The 21,793-nt window shown below is 49.3% G+C and overlaps 1 protein-coding gene and 1 long non-coding RNA gene across 2 annotated transcripts in view; one reads left to right on the forward strand and one right to left on the reverse strand.

Annotated features, from left to right (window-relative positions):
* Positions 1 to 21,793, forward strand: part of Dap (death-associated protein) — a 52,561-nt gene that overhangs the window by 12,498 nt on the left and 18,270 nt on the right. The window lies entirely within an intron of this gene.
* The window catches only part of LOC120100757 (uncharacterized), a 37,028-nt gene continuing 17,067 nt past the window's right edge, over positions 1,833 to 21,793 (reverse strand). Inside the window, exon 2 of the long non-coding RNA XR_005500770.2 lies at positions 1,833 to 21,645. This is a non-coding gene — a long non-coding RNA (uncharacterized LOC120100757). The remainder of the gene's footprint in view (positions 21,646 to 21,793) is intronic.

Consider the following 21,793-nt stretch of genomic DNA (forward strand, 5'->3'; position numbering starts at 1 on the left):
TCTCATAACTCTGTTATTTTCCCTGCTTGAGAGTTGACTGTCTCCCCATTCCAGAATACCCACTCCTTAACTCTCCCGAGAGTAGACTTAGCTTCCATGGGCACTTACAAATCAGCGGCAGAGTGCAGGCAGCTGGCTCCTTGCTCCTCAGGGTCAGCCTCCAGGCTGGGCTGCCCCATTCAGCTCCCGCTTTGGGCTGGACACTTGCTGACTAATGCACATCAGGTTAGACACCACGTAAAACTCAGTATCACCGTGGCCTCTGTGTGGATACAGAAGTTCTTAGGTAGGTGCTTATCCAGTCATAGCCAGAATTCAGCCTGAGAAGCCCAGGAGCCCCTCGTCTACACGGAGGTCAGCGTGGATCCTTCTCTGTCTAAGACGAATTAGTTCTGAAAGTCTGTTCTTCTCCCTTCTGACCTTTGCCATAAAGAGAGTGAAATACCACTTTTCTGCAAGGCTCCGGGAGACCTGGCTGGCTTCACTTTGTATATGGAAAAGCCTGCTTATTTTCAGAATGTTTATAATACATAGTCATCCTCCTGGGTGAGGCATTGGACATGCAGTATGGCTGTACAGATTCTCACATCTCCAAGCCTTTACACCCTTGAATGTTTCAATCGAAATGTTCTCCAAATATGAAAATAAGCCCGCTTGTCTAGGTCTGCAAACTCCCTTTTAAACACTTCCTGGATGCCTAAGACTGTTAGCTGACTCATTTCTTGTGGCTTCCGTCTTCCTCTTGAAGGCACAGCAGGGATTACAGAGAATGTGAATGTTCTGAGCCCCAAGGGCTCGTTCTGTAACCCAGAGAACCCCCAACCTTCCCTGGTAATTGTTTCCCGTAGTAAGCCTGTGCATCCCTTACTCGCTGCGTCTTTGATTTTCCAGAAAATTAAAAATAATGCCTTATGTCACCAGACTGTATTGAGTTACCACATTTAAGGGAAAAGAAAGAATACATCTCAACCCTGAAAATCAGGGCTGGAGAGAGGTCTCAGTGGTTACAGAGGGACCCAGTTCGAGTCCCAGCCCCCGCATGGAGGATCACAAGCATCTGTGACTCCAGCATGGGTTCTGATGACTCTTCTGATGTCTGGAGGCACCAAGCACATGTGTTGCATGTACATACATGAAGACAAAATGCTCATACATATAAAATAGTAAAGTGTAAAAGGGAGAACCCCGTAACTGTTCCAAGACCTCTCTCAGCACATAACCTGGTGTGGGTGTGGTGTGTGTGTGTGTGTGTGTGTGTGTGTGTGTGTGTGTGTGTGTTCCTGCTATTCTCTCTCTCTCTCTCTCTCTCTCTCTCTCTCTCTCTCTCTCTCTCTCTGAGCTCCTGTGTTATCTGGACTCTCAGTATAGCATGCTGGGAACTGCCTAATCACACCTCTCCAGAGGACCCAGCCTCGGTTTGTAGCACTTGCTGTTTGTGTGAGGTAAATACTCCCACACGGCCTGTTTGAAGTAGAAACATGATATCACTGAGCACAGACATGTGAAGAGGGACCTCTAGCCATCACTCACGCCAGAGTCGGCTCTAGCACTCCAGGGGCTACAGCCCCCTTGTGCACAGTTATGTTTGTTGTTTACAGTCCATAGTTTTGGAGAGGTTTAAAGTATGGACTACTTTTTGATCCACTGTAGATGTCCACTTATATATTCTGTCTGGTGTTCTCTATAGTGACAGTGTTGTGTGCCCCTTAGACACTTGAGTGCTGAAATTCAGCTTCATTGTGAGGCAATGAGAAAGTCAAAAGGTGGTCAGACTAGCAGACCTTAAGAGGTAAATATGTTTTGGTATGTTGTAGCCTGGATCCCTATGATGAATTCCAGTGGCTTTACAAGACAAGACAGGACACAGGGGAGGGACACACACACACACACACACACACACACACACACACACACACACACACAGAGGGAGAGAGAGAGAGACAGAGACAGAGACAGAGAGAAACAGAGAGACAGAGACAGACAGGGGTGGGTGGGAGGAGGTAATACATGTCCGATGCCCCAGATCTGCCCCGCATGTCCTAGGAACTCCCAGCAGATGCAGCCCCTGACCTTGGATGAGACCATGAGTGGAGGGAGGTAAAGGCTCTTTTCTTTAAAATTAGATCACTGCACTGTAGTGACAGAAAATGGACAACAATAGAAGGTCCCTTGGGGATGAATTCTTTCATCTCTCATCCACCTGAAAATGTATTTTCTGTGCTTTAACTTTGAAAAGATGGTGTATTTGTTAGCCTCCCTGTCACTGTGACAGAGCACATAGCATGCACAATATAAAGGAGAGATTTGTGCTGTGCTTCCAGGGTCTGTGCTCTCGAAGCTCAGCCCTTGGGCAGCACATTGCGCTGGAGGTGTCCGTGCTGATGGAGGGGCTTCTCTGGATGGGCAGGAAGTGGAGGGAGCTGTGGGCCATGGCCATGCTATCGTCCCTGTACAGATCCCTCTGTTCTGCCATGCCCTCCCCTCGATGATGAACTGAGCTTTGAAAACTGGGCCAGAGTCCATCTTTCATTCAGTTTTGTTTTGTTTTGTTTTGTTTTGTTTCTGGAAAGTATTTGGTCACAGCAGTGGTTAAACGGAGGCAGAGAACTGGAACTAGCAATGGGGCCATCGCTGTGACAGCCTGGCCCTGTGACCCAACAAGAGCGTGGAGGTCAGGGCAGAGACATAACAGTGGAAGACACGAGGCCCTGTGGCTTTGCATAGGAACAACAGGTCTCCAGAGGTCCCTTCTCCCTGACAAGGGAAGACTTCTCCTGAGGTCTTCAGGAAAGGATCACAGCTGCCCTGCCTCCAGGTGACACTGGCCATGTTAGCCTAGAAGACACAGTTCCCCCAAACCAGCAGTGTCTGGTGTTTGGTGGCTAATAGATATGTGCCACGAATGCTCTGCTCTGCCTTTGCCCACCCCCCACCCCACCCCCCGCCACACTCTGCCTCTTCCCATCTCCTGTCTCCATGCACACATTTCCCCTTTTTATTGCATTAGGGGCTTACCCTGGGACCTCCCTTTAACTGTCTCTGCGAAGACCCTATATCCAAGTAATGTCCTGTCTTGGTCAGGGTTTCTATTCCTGCACAAACATCATGACCAAGAAGAGAGTTGGGGAGGAAAGGGTTTATTCAGCTTACACTTCCACATTGCTGTTCATCACCAAAGGAAGTCAGGACTGAAACTCAAGCAGGTCAGGAGGCAGGAGCTGATGCTGAGGTCATGGAGGGATGTTACTGACTGACTTGCTTCCCCTGGCTTGCTCAGCTTGCTTTCTTATAGAACCCAAGACCACCAGCCCAAGGATGGCACCACCCACAATGGGCTGGGTCCTCTCCCATTGATAACTAGTTCAGAAAATGCCTTCCAGCTGGGTCTCATGGAGCCATTTCCTCAAAGGAGGCTCCTTTCTCTGTGATAACTCCAGCTTGTGTCAAGTTGACACACAAAACCAGCCAGTACATACCCTATTTTGAGAACTTGAAGGTTTAAGATTTCACTGTGCCCCCTTTAGAATGACCCCATAACAGATGCCAGATTGTGACCCTTTGCAGTCCTAATGGTTCTCTCCATGGTTGTCCTTGGGGATAAGAAATTGGGAACTCAAAACTTCTGAGTCAGAGGATGGCACAGCTGGGTGCTGCTCAGGTCACAAGGCCCCTGCCTGACAATTTAAACCCTAATGGCTCTTTGTGGTGGACTAATGTGAAAATCATCTGTAAGTTCAGTGTTGTCTTTTGTGTCCAGCTAGTCATAAGCTGTGTCCTGAAAGTATGTCCTTTCCCCCTGACATGTATGCTGATACCGGCAGGCCACCGTTGCTTGGTGCCAGCAGATCAAGCCCAGTGTTGTCTTGGGGTCCCAGTGACATAGCTGTTGCCCCAGGTGTTGGTATGGTGTGGGCATCCTAACCTTGTGCTGCACCAGAGGACCTTGTGTGATATGAAAGGTCTTTATGAAGGAATGACTTGAGGCCCCTGTTTATGGACTAAGGTAATGCAGCAGAGAGAAGCTGTCAACAAGACCATTGGGTGGTTAAGATGTTCCTAAAGTAGAAGAGAGCTATCAGCTCTGCACGGGTAAGGAAAGCGGGAGGTCGGTAGCCCCGTCAGTTAGCTCTTCATCAGGATGATGAAGACTGATAGACCTTCACTCTAAGTCTGTAGATAGAGCAGGAGCAATGTGTCTCCTTTGCATGACAGCAAGGGACAGGAAAGTGTCATCATTTTACCTGTGACTACTCAGAAGGTTGGCCGAGCCAGCACTGGCTCCATACCTTCGTTAGGCAGCAGGGTGGGCTCCGAGCATCAGCCACACTCTGTCATGCTCCATCCACTGGCATCCAGAAGAGAGGGGCAGAGTGGTGTTTGTCTGCCTCAGGGCCTCTACAGGCTCAGGCTTCAGGTCACAGACAGGTCCACTGTCACGGCGAGGAGCCGACTACCTCTTCACAAGTTTCCTGGGCTGTAGTGGCCATGAGCAGTAGGCTGGGTGTGTTAAACGGCAGAACTGTGATCTCTTGTGCTCTGAGAACGTGAGGTCAGGTACCGGGAGCCACACTGCTTCTGATGTGCCAAGGGAGGGTTTTGCCCCAGTACGCTCAGCTTCTAGAGGTTCATCAGCAGGCTGACAGAACTCTGGCCCTACCTGTGCACAGTGTACTTGTCGCAAGTCTGTCCAATTCCATTTTCAAAAGTCACGGTGGAGTAGGACTCACCTAAGGTTATATGACTTCACTTAACAAATCACAACTGCGGTGATGGTACTTACAGACCAAGCCACATTCTGAGACAGTGCCGGACAGCTCTCTGACATAAGTCCTTTGGAAAACTCCACCACACCCTACCAACATTCCAAAGGCAGTGGTGGTAAAACTATGGAGTTCCCATGGCAAAGGAGCTCCTCCCCCAGCCTTCACTGCTGTCCAGGTGGAGCCCCATAGCAACCTGTCTTCCAGGCCTCCTGGATGTTCTGTGCTGGAGGTGTGACCCCCACACTAATCTTATGCCCCATCAGTGTTAAAGAATGCTTTCTATATTCATTCTGTTTGAATGTCTTGGAAGGCCTCTCTGTGCAGTCTATGCTGGCTTCAAACATGAGATCCTTTTCCCGGAGTCTCCCAGTGCCTGGGTCATTTTTATAGCACACACACACACACACACACACACACACACTATTAAGTGCTATACCTCCACTCTCTAAGTTATGTAACATCTAACAAAACAGATGGCAACCTAATTGATGAAAGTGAAATCAGCACTAAAACTTGATACTACCATCAGCTTATATCTCAAGGTCCTACCACCCTTGTGGTGAAGTTTTCCATTAGTGAGGATGTGATTTTAAATTTCTAATGACCTTCTGGGTAATTTCAGCTTTGGTAGAGGTGGACTGCTTCTTGTCAGACCCAATTAGGCCGTTGGCATTTACCACACAGTAGTTGGTGATGAACTGTAATGTGAGTATTTTCTTTCCTTTCTGCTCACAAGTTCTCATTTAGGTTAGCTTCCTTGGAAGCCGCTTGTCTGTTCTGTGAAAGCTAGTTTAGTTAGAGTCGTTCCTATGTCAGCATCTAAACATAGTTCTGGGCACATTGGGTGTCTGTTGGCCTCAGGAAACCACCGGCCACACACAGCTATACATAGATTGCAAGGTGCTGAGGACAAATGAAAGGGTATGGCTCTGTGAGGGGTCACCCTGTCTGCCCATGAGACCTAGAGATAGACAGTCCACCTGCAGACAAGTGTATCAGTCCACGTGTTAGGTGGTAGCAATTTAGCCTAGTACGGTTTGTTTCTTAGAGGCCGACAAAGTGTAAATGGATTGGGTTCCCACGCTCATCTCCCTCTCCAGACTGACCATAACTGTCTAAAGCTCAAGGCCACACCTTCTTCACTGATTAATTCATCATCTTGTCGTTGTGCACAGCAAAAGTTAAACTTTTCTTCAAAACACATGGAGCATGAGTTTTAGCCCGAGAGACAAGAACATTGACATTCTAGTCAGAATCCCTCTGTGAGCAGAGAGCATGGTATGTGTGGCAAGGAGCCCCGGCAGGAGTTGGCCAGTTCCCCTCATCCAGGCTGATCTCCCTCACCAGAGAGGCGGCACAGGAGAGTTGCCCTGGGGGCACAGTGAATTGAAGTGTCTCCACATAGTGACTGAGCATGAGGGTTCTCATAAAATCACAGGATTCTGACTGGATTCCTTGGGTCTGGGATGAGAGAGGAGATATGAAGTCTCAGCTTTCTTGGGACCACACTGCTGGGAAGGACTTTGAGGCAGCGTTATATAACATCTGGCTCCATAGCAAGTATGGAAACCAGAAGTGGTTTGTCAGCTTCTCAGTGGTCCTTAGGAGCCAGCTGCAACTCCACTACAGGAGGTCCTCTCAGGATGTGGAGGGGAAGGAGGAAATGAGGCTTCTCCTCTGTATGTCCACAGGAGGTTGACCTCTCCGTCTGCTCATGTTTGTGGAGACTACAGAGTTACCCAGTCTATCAGGAGCGTTTGCTTACCATAAACACGTGGGCCGAGCTTCAATCAACGCTCCAACTTGGCTTTATAAAATAAAATATGTAACAGTAACTACATGGAGACAAGAGCCTTGGTCGAGTCCACGGCCTTAGGGTTACCTGGACCTTTTAACTCTTAAATCAGCCTCTTGGCTTCAACTGTCCAGTTGTACGGCACTGAGAAAATGCCTGGCTGAGTCTTTAAAGATGAATTTCCAAGCAACCTACTACCTTGCTGACGGAAGATCCATGTTCTGTTGTTGCTGAACTCTCTCAGGGCAAAGAGGTCATTGATTTTTGCTTATGTTCATGCCTCGGGGCAAGGGTTAGTCATTAAAGGTAAATTATTGTAGACTGGAAGATGGAAAGAAATGTCACACTCAAAAAAGTCCCTTACCTTTCACAGGACAGTGACTGCATCTGTGGCCCCTGCCCCGGGAGTATGTATAGTTGACACGCCCCCTCTCTTCATTCATTGTTGCAACCTATAAAGGCTGTTTGTACCCAAAACAATAATAGTTCTATTAAAATATACACTCAAGGGGTTGGGGATTTAGCTCAGTGGTAGAGCGCTTGCCTAGGAAGCGCAAGGCCCTAGGTTCGGTCCTCAGCTCCGAAAAAAAGAACCAAAAAAAAAAAAAAAAACACTCAAATATTATTTGGACTTTTAAAAGGAAGAAATTGTGTCTCCTGCCACAGCACAAGTGGACCTTTATATACTGTGCCAAGTGAAAAAAGCCGGAGGTACAAGGTCTCAGCCTGCAGAATTCCACTGTCAGGTCTAGGGCAGGCCCAGTTGTCGATTAGGAAGTGGAATGGAAGTCAGCAAGGGTGTGGGGAGAATTAGGAGGGAGTGTTCAGCATATAGTTCGCAGCTTAAAAATGAAGAGAACCCAGAGCTTTGTTTTCTCACTGTGAACACTGAGCACTGCAGAACTGTACACTTGAAAACGGCAAAGGTGGTCAGTTTTAGCCACATTTCTTACCACTGTGAACGCATCAGCACAACACAGCAGTGGTTTGGTGGCTCAGGAGCTAAACTACCCTGTGACTCAGCAGATTCACCCCTAGGTGTTCACTGAAGAGGATTCAAAGCAAAGGAACAAACAAAAGCCCATCTGTGGACGATTAAAACACCATCGTTGATAAGAGCTAAAAGGTGATATTGTGCCAAATGGCTAACACGTGATGAACGGGAAGAATGCACTCCATCCATGTGGCAGAGTATCACCTAGCCGAGAAAAGAGGGCTGAGTTCTGTTACAGTAGGCGTTGTGTTTATAAAAAGATAAAGTAAGGGGGGTTATGTTATATGGAAGTCTGAGGAAAGGGGGTGCCACAGCGGGCCCATGCTGAGACATCCCTTTCCCCCTGAGGGAGCAGCCACATGACAGTATAGTATAGAATAGAGTTTATTCATGGGGAGGGGAGTTAAGAGGGTAGTTGGGGCAGAGAGAGGGGGGTGGGTAGAGAAATACGCAAATAGAGTCCAGCCATGAGCACATGGAGAGAAGGGGATGGGGAGAGAGGAGACAAGGGGGAAGAGCAAGAGAGGAGCAAAAGGGAGCAAGAGCAAGAGAGACAGAAGGGGACAGGAGGGGACCTTTATAGTGTCAGGCGTACCTAGCTGTTGCCAGGTCACTGTGGGGGTGGAGCTTAAACAGAATGCTAACAGTAGGTGAACTTGAAAACCATCTAGCCAAGTAAAGAAAGCAGACACCAGCGGCCATGGTTCTGGTCTCATCTTTGGGAAGTGTCTGAAGTAGGAAAATCTGTACACAGAAAGCAGCTCACTGGCCACTGATGGCTAGGAGAAGAGAACCCATACAGAATTGTGGCTTAGTGGGTGCAGGTTCTCTTGGAGATGGTGGTGAAGTGTTCTAGAATTAGGTAGTGGCAATGGCCCCAAAGAAAATGAATTCAGCTGAAAGGATGATCGCCGTGCCCTATGCCTGTTACCTCAGGAAGGGGTATGGGGAGCCCTGGCTGTAGACCAGCCTCTGTGTCTTAGCTGCGAATGTGTACATTCACGTGTTGAAAGGACTTTCTGCAGGACTCTGGCTACAATCCCAGGGGGACCAGGACTGTTCTGAGAGAAGGGGAAAGACAGATGCGTGGCCATGATGGTCTCATTGAGGGAGGGCGGCCAGGCAGCTGAAGGGGCCACAGAAGCCCTGAACTCATGCAGTTGCTTCCTTGGCCTCCCAGAAGGCTGGCCCTCGGGCCATCAGATTGATGGGCCACATCCACAGGAATGATACAAAGAGGAAGCCAGCATCTCATGTCTGCTTTTAAGAGCAAGAGGATGCTATGCCAGAAATCCCCTAGCAACACCACTTGGCAGAACTTAGTCACGTGACTGTGCCTAACTCTAGCTTACTTGAGATTCTTTTAGACCTATCGCCCTCAGCAGAATGAACATTTGACACAGGGCCCCATCTTAAAGAGTAGTCATTATAAGCACCCTTGGCACTAATCAGACACCACTGGTTAAGTGGTTAGAATGCTGCTGCCCAAGTCGTCTGCAGATATGCATGGGGCAGAGATCTGGCATCCCACTGGCTTTCCACAGCACCTCTCAGCTGTCCCCAGGGTGCACATAGCTTTGCTGGGTGCCAGGCACTTCCCTGTGTGGGGCCTGCTAGTGAGCTTGCATTCCTCTGGAGACTGTAAGCTTAGAAGATTAAAGTTATGTTTATCACCAGAATGAAATCTCACAGCAGAGGGCGTCTAGGGTTCTCCTGCTCCTAAAAAAGCTGCATGTAGAAGACATCCTGACTCCATGATGATAGCCAGGGCCTTGTTGGGGATAGGCATGGACAGACAAGCAAGGATGAAGGATGCTGGACGGCTGTCCCAGGCCATGGCTGCGGAGGCTGTCTTATGACCCCACTGGTGTGGGACACTCACCAGGCCAGGTTCCTGTGGGTCCTCAAACAACTGAACACTTCTGCTCTGCTGTTGCTGTGTCACTGGGAAGAGGAGTTTTTCTACTAATGCCGGAATGGGACTGTAGGTTGATGTCATTATGCTGGTGAGGGCTGGCACAAGTTAGATCAAGGCCGTGATTGGACAGTAAAAGAATAAGGTGGGGATAAAGTTTTTGTAGGGAGGAAGAATCAAGATGGAGACTAAGAATGACCCAGATCCGGGTGGTCATGAATTGTCAAGGTAGCTGGGATGGATTTCTGTAGGCAAATTATCTTAATCTAGGTTTATATCCTTATCAGTTGCTTATAAGTTTATTGTGTGGATGTATTGGAGATTGGGAATTTAACATGTAAATCTAATTGTTAAACTACAGGTTTTTAGAGTTTTGATTTACCGGGCTACCCGGGGTGTGAACAAAGTTCCCGGTGGGCAGAGAGACAACCTGTTTCAGTTCTGGAAGCCGTGCTAGGCTATAGAATGCCTGACATAGCGTGGCATGGTGCCATGCTAGAACGGCCCTCAGAACGCAATGTGTGTGTCAGGCATGGTAACAAACCACCAAGAGGACAGTGTGTGAAAGCAGCTGGCAGAGAAACAGCTGGAGCGCACAGCTCCCGCGGATCTGAGCTGGGTCCGCCATTTTTTTATTACTGTAATATGGGACCTTTGCAGACAGGACCTCAAAAGCTATGGCAAACCCAAGCCTGAGGATTGGTAATGACACCCAGTCGTCAGAACTGCGTGGTGTGTGGCCCAGGTGCCATTGGCTCAGCCCTCGCTGAGATTCCACAAAGCAGAACCCCATGTGGGACAATCACACTAGAGAGAGATATTGGATTTGTGTGAGTCACGAGGTCGTTGAGTGGCCTGTGTCTCAGGATCCAGTTCACCACTGTGATTTGTGCTCTCCACAGGGAAAGGTTGCTGGTGTCTCGAGGTCTTGCATTTCTATAACCAGACTCCTGTAATTGATGGATTACAAAGCAAAGGCTTATTTTGGTGAATGACTCTGGAGACTTGGAGCTGGGTGGGCTGCATCTGACGCTGGCCTTTGCTGAATCACAAGCTGTCACTGTGCATCACACAGCAATAACAGGAGTGCGTGCACTGTGTGTGTGTGTGTGTGTGCGCGCGCGCGCGCGCTCACACGCTCACGTTTCATGTCATGGCACATGTGTGGAGGACAGAGGATGACTTAGGTCAGTCCCCTGCTTCAAACTTAGGTTGTGAGGCTTGACAGCAAGCACCTCTGCCTGCTGAGCCATCTCGCTGGCCCTTGCACACAGAATCTTGATGGGAACATATGGGGATCAGTGTCGATGGCACTTCTGAAGAGCAGACACTGGAGTGAGGCTGGGATCACCCCTGTCCCTTCACATAACACCATCCTCTGGGGACGTGGCTCCCCAAGGCACCCAGGCTGGTGCTGTGGGTCATGGTCAGTCATCCACTTTTCAGACAAGATCTACCTCTAGTCTGCCATTAACATGAACCTTAAAGGCTGATGAGTTTAAGCTTTGCTGGATAGACATATTCATACAGAGGAGAAAACAGAAACACAGGGCCAGCTGAGCGGAATGTTCCTAACTGACCACAGTGATAGCCAGGCCCTGGGGGGCGGCGGGTGCATGTGGAGTGAAGCAATGGAGGTGTGTTACCCAGACTGGTGGGTCAGATTCCTAAAGAGTGTGTGTCCGTGAGGCTGTCACACGGCCTGTTTTACTTCACTCCCTCTGCATCCTGGGCTCTGTACACTGGCTTTTGGATCTCATTTCCCTGAAGCTCTGAAAAAACGGAGGACAAGGTTGTGATGCCCCGGCAGACATTGTCGTCCTTCCCTGGTGGAATCTAAATCTTCCTAGCACCTTAAGGATCTGAACTGTTGCCCAGGAGAGATGGCCAAGAGAAGTGGAAACTCACAACAAATGAATCAGAGAACCAGATGCCTGTAGGTCAGAAGACCAATTAATTAATTAATAAAAGACCAAATGTTTGTAAATAAATGTCAGTGGCAAAATAAGGCCACAGTTCTCTCGCATTAAAAGAAAAAAAAAATGAAAAGATAAGCCAGGCTAGGGAGATGACTCAGTCAGCAAAGTACTGGCCACAGAAGCATGGAAACTGTTTTCAGTCCCCAGCACCCTCATAAAAGCTGGACGTGGCAGTGTTTGCCTGTAATCCTGGCTCTGTGGGACACAGGCCAGAAGATCCCTGGGGCTTGCCAGTCAGCTAGCATAGCTGAGCTGTAGTGATCTAGGCTTGCTGAGACGCCTGTCTCAACAGAGTAGGCTAGTAAGCCACCGAGGAAGATACCCAGTGTAAGCCTCTGGCTTCCACATGCTTGTGTACTCCCAGAGCGGGGGAGGACGTTTCCCTGATACTGTTCCTAATATGAATTGCATATTACTTGGCTGTCTCCATCCGGATGCAGAAACCTGTCAGACCTTGCAAGCTGAGTGTGCCATCCTCACCTTGAGCTTGCCTCTCCTTGCCCCCCAGGTTCCTGTTGAGCTTTCTTCTCTGTCCCTCACATCCCGAATGCCAGAAGAAAGTCCCCTCCTCACTGAAAACAAGGCCACAGCCTGCCCCATCCTGTGTATACCTCACAACTCCTTGTTGTGGCTCTGTCTTAGCTCTGAACACCAGCCCACCAGACTGGGAAACACTTCCCAGATGGCTTCTCCTCCTCTCTTCTTGGATGAGCGTGATGGGGTTGGTGTTTACATAAGTACCTGGGCTGTCCTCTGTCAGGACTGACTTGGTCATGGCCACTACTCTCTAGTTCTTTACTCGCAAGCTCCTGGAGCTACGTCTCTCCTATCCTGCTGTGTCAGCCACCTGCTGTCCCGGCATGCTGAGAGTCAGTTCTCCATGGATACCTCACAGTTCTGCAGTCTGGACCCTTAGAGCCAAGACACACCACCAAGATGGCATTACTATGCACGGAGGCATTCCAGGTCCCAGAGGCTTAAGCACTGCCCCTTCCCAGATATGACATCATCCTACACATCCAGGACAGAGGAGAAAGACTTCATCCCTCACCTGGGAGACGGATGCTGGTGTCTGCTGCCAAAGAGAGCTGTCTGCCGGTCTCCAGAGAGGAGAGGAGAGAGGGATGGACCAGAGCCTTGTGTAACATCAGCCAACCTCATGTCAGGAGTTTGCTCCTGGGAGGATCCCACTAACAAGCACAGGTGACATCTGGTCCCTGGGATGCTTACTGTAGGAGTTGATGCTTGAGGGGCTGCTGCTACAGATCCCTGGCCTGGCTTTTATCCCTGTTTGTCTGGAAATGGTGGTTGTTTCTCATGCACTGGAGAGAAAAGAGAGACCTTAGATCTCTGTTCTCTCTTAAATCTCTTAGGTGTGCATGCATGGTATGTATGGGACACATATACACACACACGTGCACACACACACACACACACACACACAGAGAGAGAGAGAGAGAGAGAGAGAGAGAGAGAGTTGGCTATGAATCCTGGACTCCTGAGTTCTGAGCCAGTTTGCTCACCAGCAGTGACCGTCTGGGAGATAGGAGTGGGCAGAGCCTCAGACTATGTCATTGCAGATCACAGGCTGACCAGTATTCATGGATCTGCCGGACCTGAGACGCCTTTCCCCTTCACTCCCAAGACATTTAGTGGTGTAGCCTCCAAGGCATACACATACCCCAGCCTGAGCAGCGCCCTCCCTAGTAGGTGGAACCTGCTTCAGGAGGAAGTTGTTACAACTCCCTAATGGACTTCTGGATTCGCAGGTTCTCCTGAGGAGAGAAGGAGGCAGATACAGAACTGCTGACAGAGTAGCGTTGAAAATGTTTTTCATAGGACTGTAATCTGCTTTGCAAAGTGTGTCATTCAACCTTTTGAATTTGTAATTACATGTCATCCTCCTGGGCCCTGGAGGATAAGAGGTTTAGAAGATTGTCCTGGATGTTAAACAAGCAATCCAGCCTTGTTCAGAAAGTCTCGAGACCAAATAATGGCAAATGTGAGCTACGTTCAGACTCATCTAGGTAGGTTTTATCCATCTTCACATCTGCAGGAAAGCTGATGTGGCACCGTTTTATGGTTGAGGAGTTCAGCCCAGAAAGGCTTAAGCCTGTGCTCTTGGTCAGACTGACAGACTGACAGTCTGGTCGCAGAGGTGATTGCCACTCCGGGCACACTGCCCACACTGCCTCTGTTCTGGTGACCAGCGGTGTTTCCCCAAAGACCTGGGGCAGGTTATTGAGGAAAGGGTGTCGGGGGTAAGGCATGTTTGCAGAATAGGATCGCATTATTGGGTACTGGCCTCCAGCTAAGATCATCTCAGAAGAAGACACCTCAGGAGCTTCCCACCTACCCCAAGTGTCAGCATCGAGGCTCACAGGGCACTGGGATGGTCGGTGTGTAAGTGTCAGTACAAGGGGCACAGACTTCTGTGGAAGGATTGAGTTCTCGCAGCTGCTAGTGCGGAGTGACAGTCCACACAGGAACCACCAATCCAGGATCTGAGACCCTGGACTTCCAAACTGGTACATAGGTGGTCACCCTGATTTCAGAGCGGAGAGATATAGGAGGCTGCTGCAGAGAGAGAGAGAGAGAGAGAGAGAGAGAGAGAGAGAGAGAGAGAGAGAGAGAGAGAGAGAGAGAGATCAAGAAGGAAAAACACAAATAAATGGGGGGACGTTTGAGTCAGGGTAAAAACTGCTGACTCATCGCGCCAAAGCCTATGACCCTAAGTGGGAAAAGCTCCTCTTAAATGAGAATGCGGTGCCAGTGGGGCCCACAGGCAGACAGCTGGAGAATGAAGGAGTTGTTTTCCTTGAGCCACAATCTGTTCCATATGGGACTGTAGATGAAAAGAAAAGCAGACTGTCCAACCCTGGCAAGTTTGAGCCCTCAGAATGGAAATGTAAGAGAGAGAAAGAGGGACGGAGGGGGGGAGGGACGGAGGGGGGGAGGGAGGGGGGAGGGAGGGAGGGAGGGAGGGAGGGATGCAGGAAGTGGGCAGGGCCGGGCAGAGCAGCCAGCAGCTCTGGAATTCCCAGGTGTCTTTGCGGTAGTTCAGACCTTACCTATGGATGCAGACCCTTCCTCCCTATTGAGAGGCCTGGACAACGAAAGCCAGGGAAGGGAAGAGCCTTCTCCTCTTGCACATCAGAGGCTCTATGTCAGGGAGAAGTTTCACCTTAGGGCTTGAGCTTGACTCCTGCTGTAGGATTTCTTTCGAAATTGTCGACAACTACATGTGTGATGCTAATTAAATTAAACAACTCGGGCACATCATCTCGAAAAGCCAGAGTTATACATGGGCTCTTTTCAACCTACACAAAGAAAAACAGCCCTGACCTGCCTGGGATTCTGGCCCATGGCCCCCAGTTGTCCCTGAGGTCTTGGCCCATGGTTGTTGGGTGGTCCCCAGGTAGATCACTACGATTTGGCAATCTCCCTTTACTGAAATTGCTCAGGGCTTCTTGGGGGTGTTTTGTTTTTGCTTTTGTTTTTTTTTTTAATTATTGTTCCTTTCTCATTTGTAGAGCTGTGTACATGTGTGTCAGTACTTGTGTGTATATGTGTGTCAATATGTATGTAAGCATTCAGGTAACTAGAAGCCAGAGGCACCAGATCCTCTGGAGCTGGAGTTACGAGTTATGAACCTCCCAATGTGGGTGCTGGGAGCCAAACTGGTACCCTTGGGGAGAGCAGCACATGGTCTTAACAACCTGTGTGTTCTGAAGGTCAAACCTGCCAGCGCCTACTCCCCTCGTAGGCTCTGCCTCTTCCCAATGTCCCCAAGGACATATAAGACACATGGTTAACAATAGCAAGGACAGAGTAAAGGACTGCTCTTTGACAGGTTGAGTGACTCTTACATAAGGCATCATGGAGAAATTCGAAACCCATTAGAAGACCTGAGTTGCCAGCAAACTGTGAATATCAAATCCAGTGTGTGTGTGTGTGTGTGTGTGTGTGTGTGTGTGTGTGTGTGTGTGTGTGTTTTAAGTTCCCATGTGTGTTGACATTCTTTAATTTTGTATCTGAGAAGCTATCAAGACAGTGTTTTCTCTCTCTGTCAGGCAAGAGTCTTCTCACTCTCAGCTGCTATCAATCCTTGCTCAGAGGTGGCCATGGTAGCTGGAGGAAATGGCACCCTGTGCAGGACATGTCTGTGTTCCTGTACCACTGACATGCCATTAAAGAATAGAGCTCTGAGGAGTGACTGTCCCTTACAATGTTGGGACTTTGTGACTAAATGGCTGGAAGCATAACGTATACAGAGGATTTCTCGATATGTGGGACACTGGCCGTCTAGCATTGTGACTCTGGTGACTGGTACTGACTCTGCAGTCTCGGTCTCCTTCCCCGCCCATGACCTTAGAGGACGACGGGGAAGCTTAACCTCTGAAAAGAGCTGGCACAAGTGTCAGTCAGTGGATATTAGAATGAGAAGGCCATTACTGTTAGTGGCTAACGCATCTTCAAAGGTGACATTACTGTGGTATCAGCCTGGGTGGAGGATGGCAGCTAACAGCCCCCCTCCTACAGACGTGAATGATTGAAGGAGAAGAATTATATTCAAAAGATTTCTTTCTTTGTACCCATGGACATTTTTTAGACTTCAAAGGATTTGCCTTGCATGCTGGCTGTGTTTCTGAGGTTGTTTGTTTTGTTTTACATTTTGGGGCCCATTTGGCCTCATTTCTTACTGATTCTTCATGGATGGCTTGCAATTTCTGTATTCCCCTGTTATATTCTTTCTGTCCCTAAAAATGGTATGCAATAATTACACAGCCATTGGCTGTCGTGCTTGCAAAAGCTGGCCACACTGCTCACTTAGCCAGGGCAGTGTTGCTGTAAGGTGGACACCAAGCAAACCGGGGCCAATGTGAGCTTTCCCTGTTGGAGAAATTAACAACGTTGTTTATCGCTGCTAAGTCTGGGTAGGATGTATCAAGAGACATGCTGTCAGGCCTAATTTAGTCTCATCAGATTAACTATTCCATGTGACGAGTTGACATGTGCAGAAAGTGATAAATAGCTCATGTTGAAATCCCATGGTGGGTCTCGTGGTTGGGGCACAGGTGATGGGCTAGGCTGACATCCTCCCTGCCTGCCGCAGCCTGCTATCTTCTTCCCATGGCCTCAGAGAGCCGGCCCTCCAAACCTGATCTAACCCACTTGCTCCGTGATGCTTGTACCTAAGCATTACCATATTTCTGGGGGCTGGGGGGGGTGCTGTCTACCTGGTTTTGACCTAAAAGCTATTTCAACAAGTATTTGGGGGCAGGGATAGAGAGATGGCTTAGCAGTTACAGGCACTTGCTGCTTTTCCAGATAAACCAGATTCAATTCCCAGCACCCACAAGCCAGTTCATAACCATTCTTAACTCCAGTACCAGAGGACCTAACACCATCTAGTCTCCAAGGTCACCAGGCATGTATGTGGTGCACAGACATACATGCAGTCAGAAGTCCCATACACATAAAATCAAACAAATGATAAAATAAGATTATTTTCAAAGAATATTTTTGGGTGGCTAGGGATGTATCTCAGTGGTCGGGATGTTTTCCCGGCATGCACCAAGCTGGGAAAACCTCAGCTCCACCAAAATAAAAGGAAGTCATTTGCCAGGTCCTCGGGACATTATCACTAGTGGGTAGCAAGGTCAACGGATGTCACCTGGGAACTCGTCACTGGCTGGTTTGTACACCTCAGGGTAGAGCAGAGCCCGAGGGATGTAGGGCCACTGCCAGGCTCAATTCGCCTCTCCATTTTCAATCAGAAAACACTGAGCAGACCAGGGAGCTCCCTGTGCAGTGAGTGTCCCCAGCCTTCCAGCCGTCAGTCAGCCCCTGTCTGCTTTTTCCACTCGCCATCTCTCCCTGCCCTAGTCAGTCCTGAGTGAGGAGCCAGTGCTGCCTCATTGGCTCTGGGACTGCTCTGAGTACACTGAGCAGCTGGCTGGCTGGAAGGACTATTCTTGATGTCCAGCATCCCCGCCAACCCCGGGGGCAGGGTGCAGCATGGTGGGTGCACGGCTAGGGAAGGAAGCTTTAGGTGTTGTTAGCCTCAGGTCTGTGACGGTGGAAAGACATCCTGTCCCCTAGAGCCTGAATTTCTGGGTCAGAAATGAAATAAAATAGAAATCTCTCACATGGAAAGATGCGGCATTTTATGGGTGGTGGTCACTGGTCATTCTCAGCAGTGGGTGTGCATTGATGTCTTATCAGCTGTGACCAACTCATCTACCCACAGCTATCAGGTTGTTCCCCTGAGAGGGGCTGGGGCTGGGACTACCTGAGTTGAAAACATAAAGGTACAGCAGCTGGCAAGCAGCCTAGGTTTCCAGCCTGACTCACTTTTACCACAGCCTGGGCATTTTTCCCTGGCCAGGCCACAGGTTCCAGTGAGGCACCATCTGCCCCAGACTCCAACTGAGCCAGGCACAGGGCCAAGAACGAGCTTTGTACTGCATTGTCTGAAGCCAGCATCTTGGTACACTGGCCCTAACAAGCATTTCTAAAATGTGTGTCATAGTCAGGGAGTCGTGGGCACCAGACAGACTCCCTCCTGTTCACACACAGTGTGCCATAGCATGGGGCCTAGTTAAAGGGAGGCCCTTGCCTTAGAGAAAGCCACACAGTTCTTTGCACCCAACAGTGCTGCTCTATCTACCGCTCAACACCTTCCAGCAGTATCCCGGAACACTTCTGATCATACCTGGGAGGTGACAGAGCGTGTGAAAACCTTCTCCAAATGTGGCGACTGTGTACTGTCTTATCTGATTGCCAAACCCCTGTCTGGGAGTCCACTACATCTGGGCAAGAGTGACGTGGTAAAAAGAGGACAGCTAGCTATGCATCGCTGGACCTGGGCCTCTGTCTTCCATGGCAAGCAGCTCATCTCTGTCTTCGTAGACCATGTGTGTTGTGTTTCAACTGCAAATAACCATTGTCAAGATATGCCCTCACGGTGCAAGACCTCAGCAGCCCCTGCTGCTACCGAACCAGAGGCCGTGTGGTCTGTTTCTGCAGACCAGAGAAAGCGGCCCGGCACTCCCTTTGATATCACACTGCACCTCAAGTCTGTCTCAGGGAAACGTGATTGATGCACCAGCAGAAGTGTTTATAATAAACATATCAATTGTTACTCCGCAGATTATTATAGGATGTTTCTAATTCCCTTCCAAAGTCTAGTTTTCTTAAGAGTTTTTAATATTCTCCTGCCATCTTCCTCCTGTTGCCTGTTCCTCCTGTAGCCCTTCCCCTAGCAAACGCAAATTTCAAATTAGTGAAAGAGCTAAGCTGTAGTCTGTTAGAAAGCTCACAGTCCTGTTAGGAGCACACCACCCTTCTGTGCTATGGTGTGTTTAGTTCCAGGTTCTGGGGACCTGTTATGTTATGGTGGTCACAGCCATTCTGTTGTCACGATCCACCTTCCTGACAGACCTACAGTGCAATTGTCACTCTTTCCATTACTATGACAAATGCCAAAGGAAACAAGCTAAAAGGAGGAGGTATTTCCTTTGTCTCACAGTTTCCATCCATAGTCCTTGGCTCGTTGGGTCTAGATCCAAGGTGAGGCAGAGAGAGCATCACGGCAGGAGGAACATGTAGATAAGAGGCAGAGAGGGAGGGCGGGAACAAGGGCCAGCCCTAGAGCATGCCCCAGTGACCTTCCTCCAGCCGGCCTCCGCCTCTCACAAGTTTCCAGAGCCTCCAAAAATAGCACTGCTAACTGGGGACCAGTCCTTCAGCAGTGAGCCTGGGGGTGTTTCATGTAGCTTAGCAGACACTGTGCTGCATCTGAGGCCTTGGATTTTGAAGAGCATCATCGATGGCTAGAAGCCCAGTCTCTGGTGACTCTGAGAGTTTGGATCCTGACCCTCCGTCACTGCTTATGTAACAATAGGCAGCTTTTTTTCTTTAACTTGGTGTGTATCTGTCTGTCTGTCTTTCTGTGTGTCTGTCTGTCCACTCTCTGCAAGAGACACATAAGGAAGCAGAATTCCTAAAACTTTGGTGACCATGGGTCCCAGCGATCCCACCATAAGACCAAAGAGATCAACAATTAGGTGTCTTGGGCCACCATCCTGAGGTCATACCTGCAGCAGATACCCAGAGTCCTATGGCCACAGGCTAGATCTGCCTCATCTGCATGGGTGCTGTGTGTTCCTGGCATGCATACACCTGAAGGCCAGGGGACGGTGAGCAGACACGCACAGACATCAGTGAAAGACCGAAAAGCCACAGCCACAGTGTTTGTACTCAGTGATGTCAGTGCAGGAAGGAGCAAGCCGAGGCTGGCGGCCGTACCACCCCCTCCCTCCGCATGGCAGGTGTCTTTAGTTGAGAAGCCAGTGTTGGCTCTGTGCAGATCATTGTGTGGGACTTGCGTAAGTTCCCACACAATCCAAGGGAAAGGCCCGCGGTTCTGTTTGCCTCCCTACAGTTCTACCATCGTGTCTCTGCCAGGTCCATTCCTCTGACTTAACGGGTGGGGTAGTGACAGAGAAACACATAGGATCCAGAGAGCGGAAAGGCAGCATCACCAGGGCAGGCAGAGGAGCCATGCAGATGGCTCGGAAGTCTGTCTCCACATGTCCATGCTCAAATGCACGTGCTCACGAAGGTGCCACCGAGGTGAGCCTTTATTTATCCTGTAGATGAATCAATGAGTTTAAACGTGGGGTTCTGTGAAGGTCCTTCCCCTAAGGGTACCCTTCACCCTTACAGAACACGTTCCCTTTGTAAAATTTGAGAAACTCAGGGCCAGTGAGGTGGCTTAGTAAGAGCACTTGCAAGCCTCACAAACGAAGCGCAGTCCTCAGAACTCGCCTCTCCAAAGAACTTGGCGCAGTAGCATCTGTGACAGCAAGATGGGAGGTGGACACCGGAGAATGACTCAGAAGTTCATGAACTAGCGAGCCAGGAGTATCCCAGAGCAGCCCCAACAACAGATAGCTTGTCTCAAGAATGTGAAAAAAGAACCAGTTCCCAAAAGTTGCCCTCTGACCTCCACATGCACACTGCAGCATACACATGTCCCGCCTCCCACATACTGGTAATAAGAAACCTTTTTTTTTTTTTAATTGATAAACAGAGTTCTGGAAGTCCTAGTGGTTCCTGGTACAAGAGATTGGAGCTGCAATGGAAACTGAGGCAGGGAGCTGAGAGCTAACTGTACTTTTCCTGGCCTGAGTGAAGGATGTGCTCTGGCCCTCAGTTCAGCAAAAAGGCTTGCAGCTAACCATCAGCCTGAGCACAGGGATCCCAATGGAGGAGTTAGAGAAGGGACTGAAGGAGCTGAGGGGTTTGCAACCCCATAGGAAGAACAGCAGTATCAACCAACCAGACCCCTGCCCCCCCCCAAACCACCAACCAAAGAGTACACATGGAAGGACCCATGGCTCCAGCCACATATGTAGCAGAGGATGGCCTTGTGTGGCATCAATAGGAGGAGAGCCCTTGGTCCTGTGAAAACTCTTTTCCCCAGTGTAGGGGAATGCCATGGTGTTAAGATGGGAGTGGGTGGGTGGGACAGGGAGCATCCTCCTAGTAGCAGGGGGAGGGGGAGAGGAGAAGGAGAACCAGAAAGGGGGATAACATTTGAAATGTAAATACATAAACTATCCAATAAAAAATATGGAAAATATTTTTTTTTAAAAAAAAAAGGTTCTCAGGTCTCCAGCGCTCCTCACTGGCATGGCGTGAGTGCTGAGGGCTTCTCTCCAGAAGGCAGAAAGCTCCGCACACCCCTGCACCCAGGCTTGTCTGTCAAGAGGCCGTTGGCACATGCCCCCAGATGCTAGCTGCTGTTAAAGCCAGCTGAGCCTTGTTGTACTCGTCCATTATGAATTATTGAGTTGCATGCATATTTATAGCAACTTCCTCGTAGTTTAATAATTTATTCATCCCGTATGGCTCCTTCAGTCTATTGCTTTTAATTGTTAGGGGAGTCTTTTTGGAGCTAACTCGACCAGGTTACTCTCTCAAAGTGACACTTCCAGAATTCTAAAGTTGACTCCCACACACTCGTCCCTAAGTTCAGCTCCACAGGAGTCCGAGCGTGTTCCCTGCCCACAGGCAGGGCTGCTACAAGTAGAGAAAGAGCCGGGTTCTCCTCTGAGCCCTGGAGATCAGCACACAAACATCCAGTATCCTATCCTTCAATTTTGTGTACGACAAAACAGATGAGAGACCTAAAGAAAAATGCATCATATGTAAGAAGAAAAGATCCTTCCATGCCTCAACCAGTAAGCTTCCCGTCAGGGGAGGGGGAGCATGCTGTCTTCTCAGTGTGGCCCATTACCCGCTAGTGAGCCGTTCCTCACAGACCCTGGACCTCCC

The sequence above is a fragment of the Rattus norvegicus genome, chromosome 2 (genome assembly GCF_036323735.1).
Source record: "Rattus norvegicus strain BN/NHsdMcwi chromosome 2, GRCr8, whole genome shotgun sequence".
Lineage (NCBI taxonomy): Eukaryota > Metazoa > Chordata > Mammalia > Rodentia > Muridae > Rattus > Rattus norvegicus.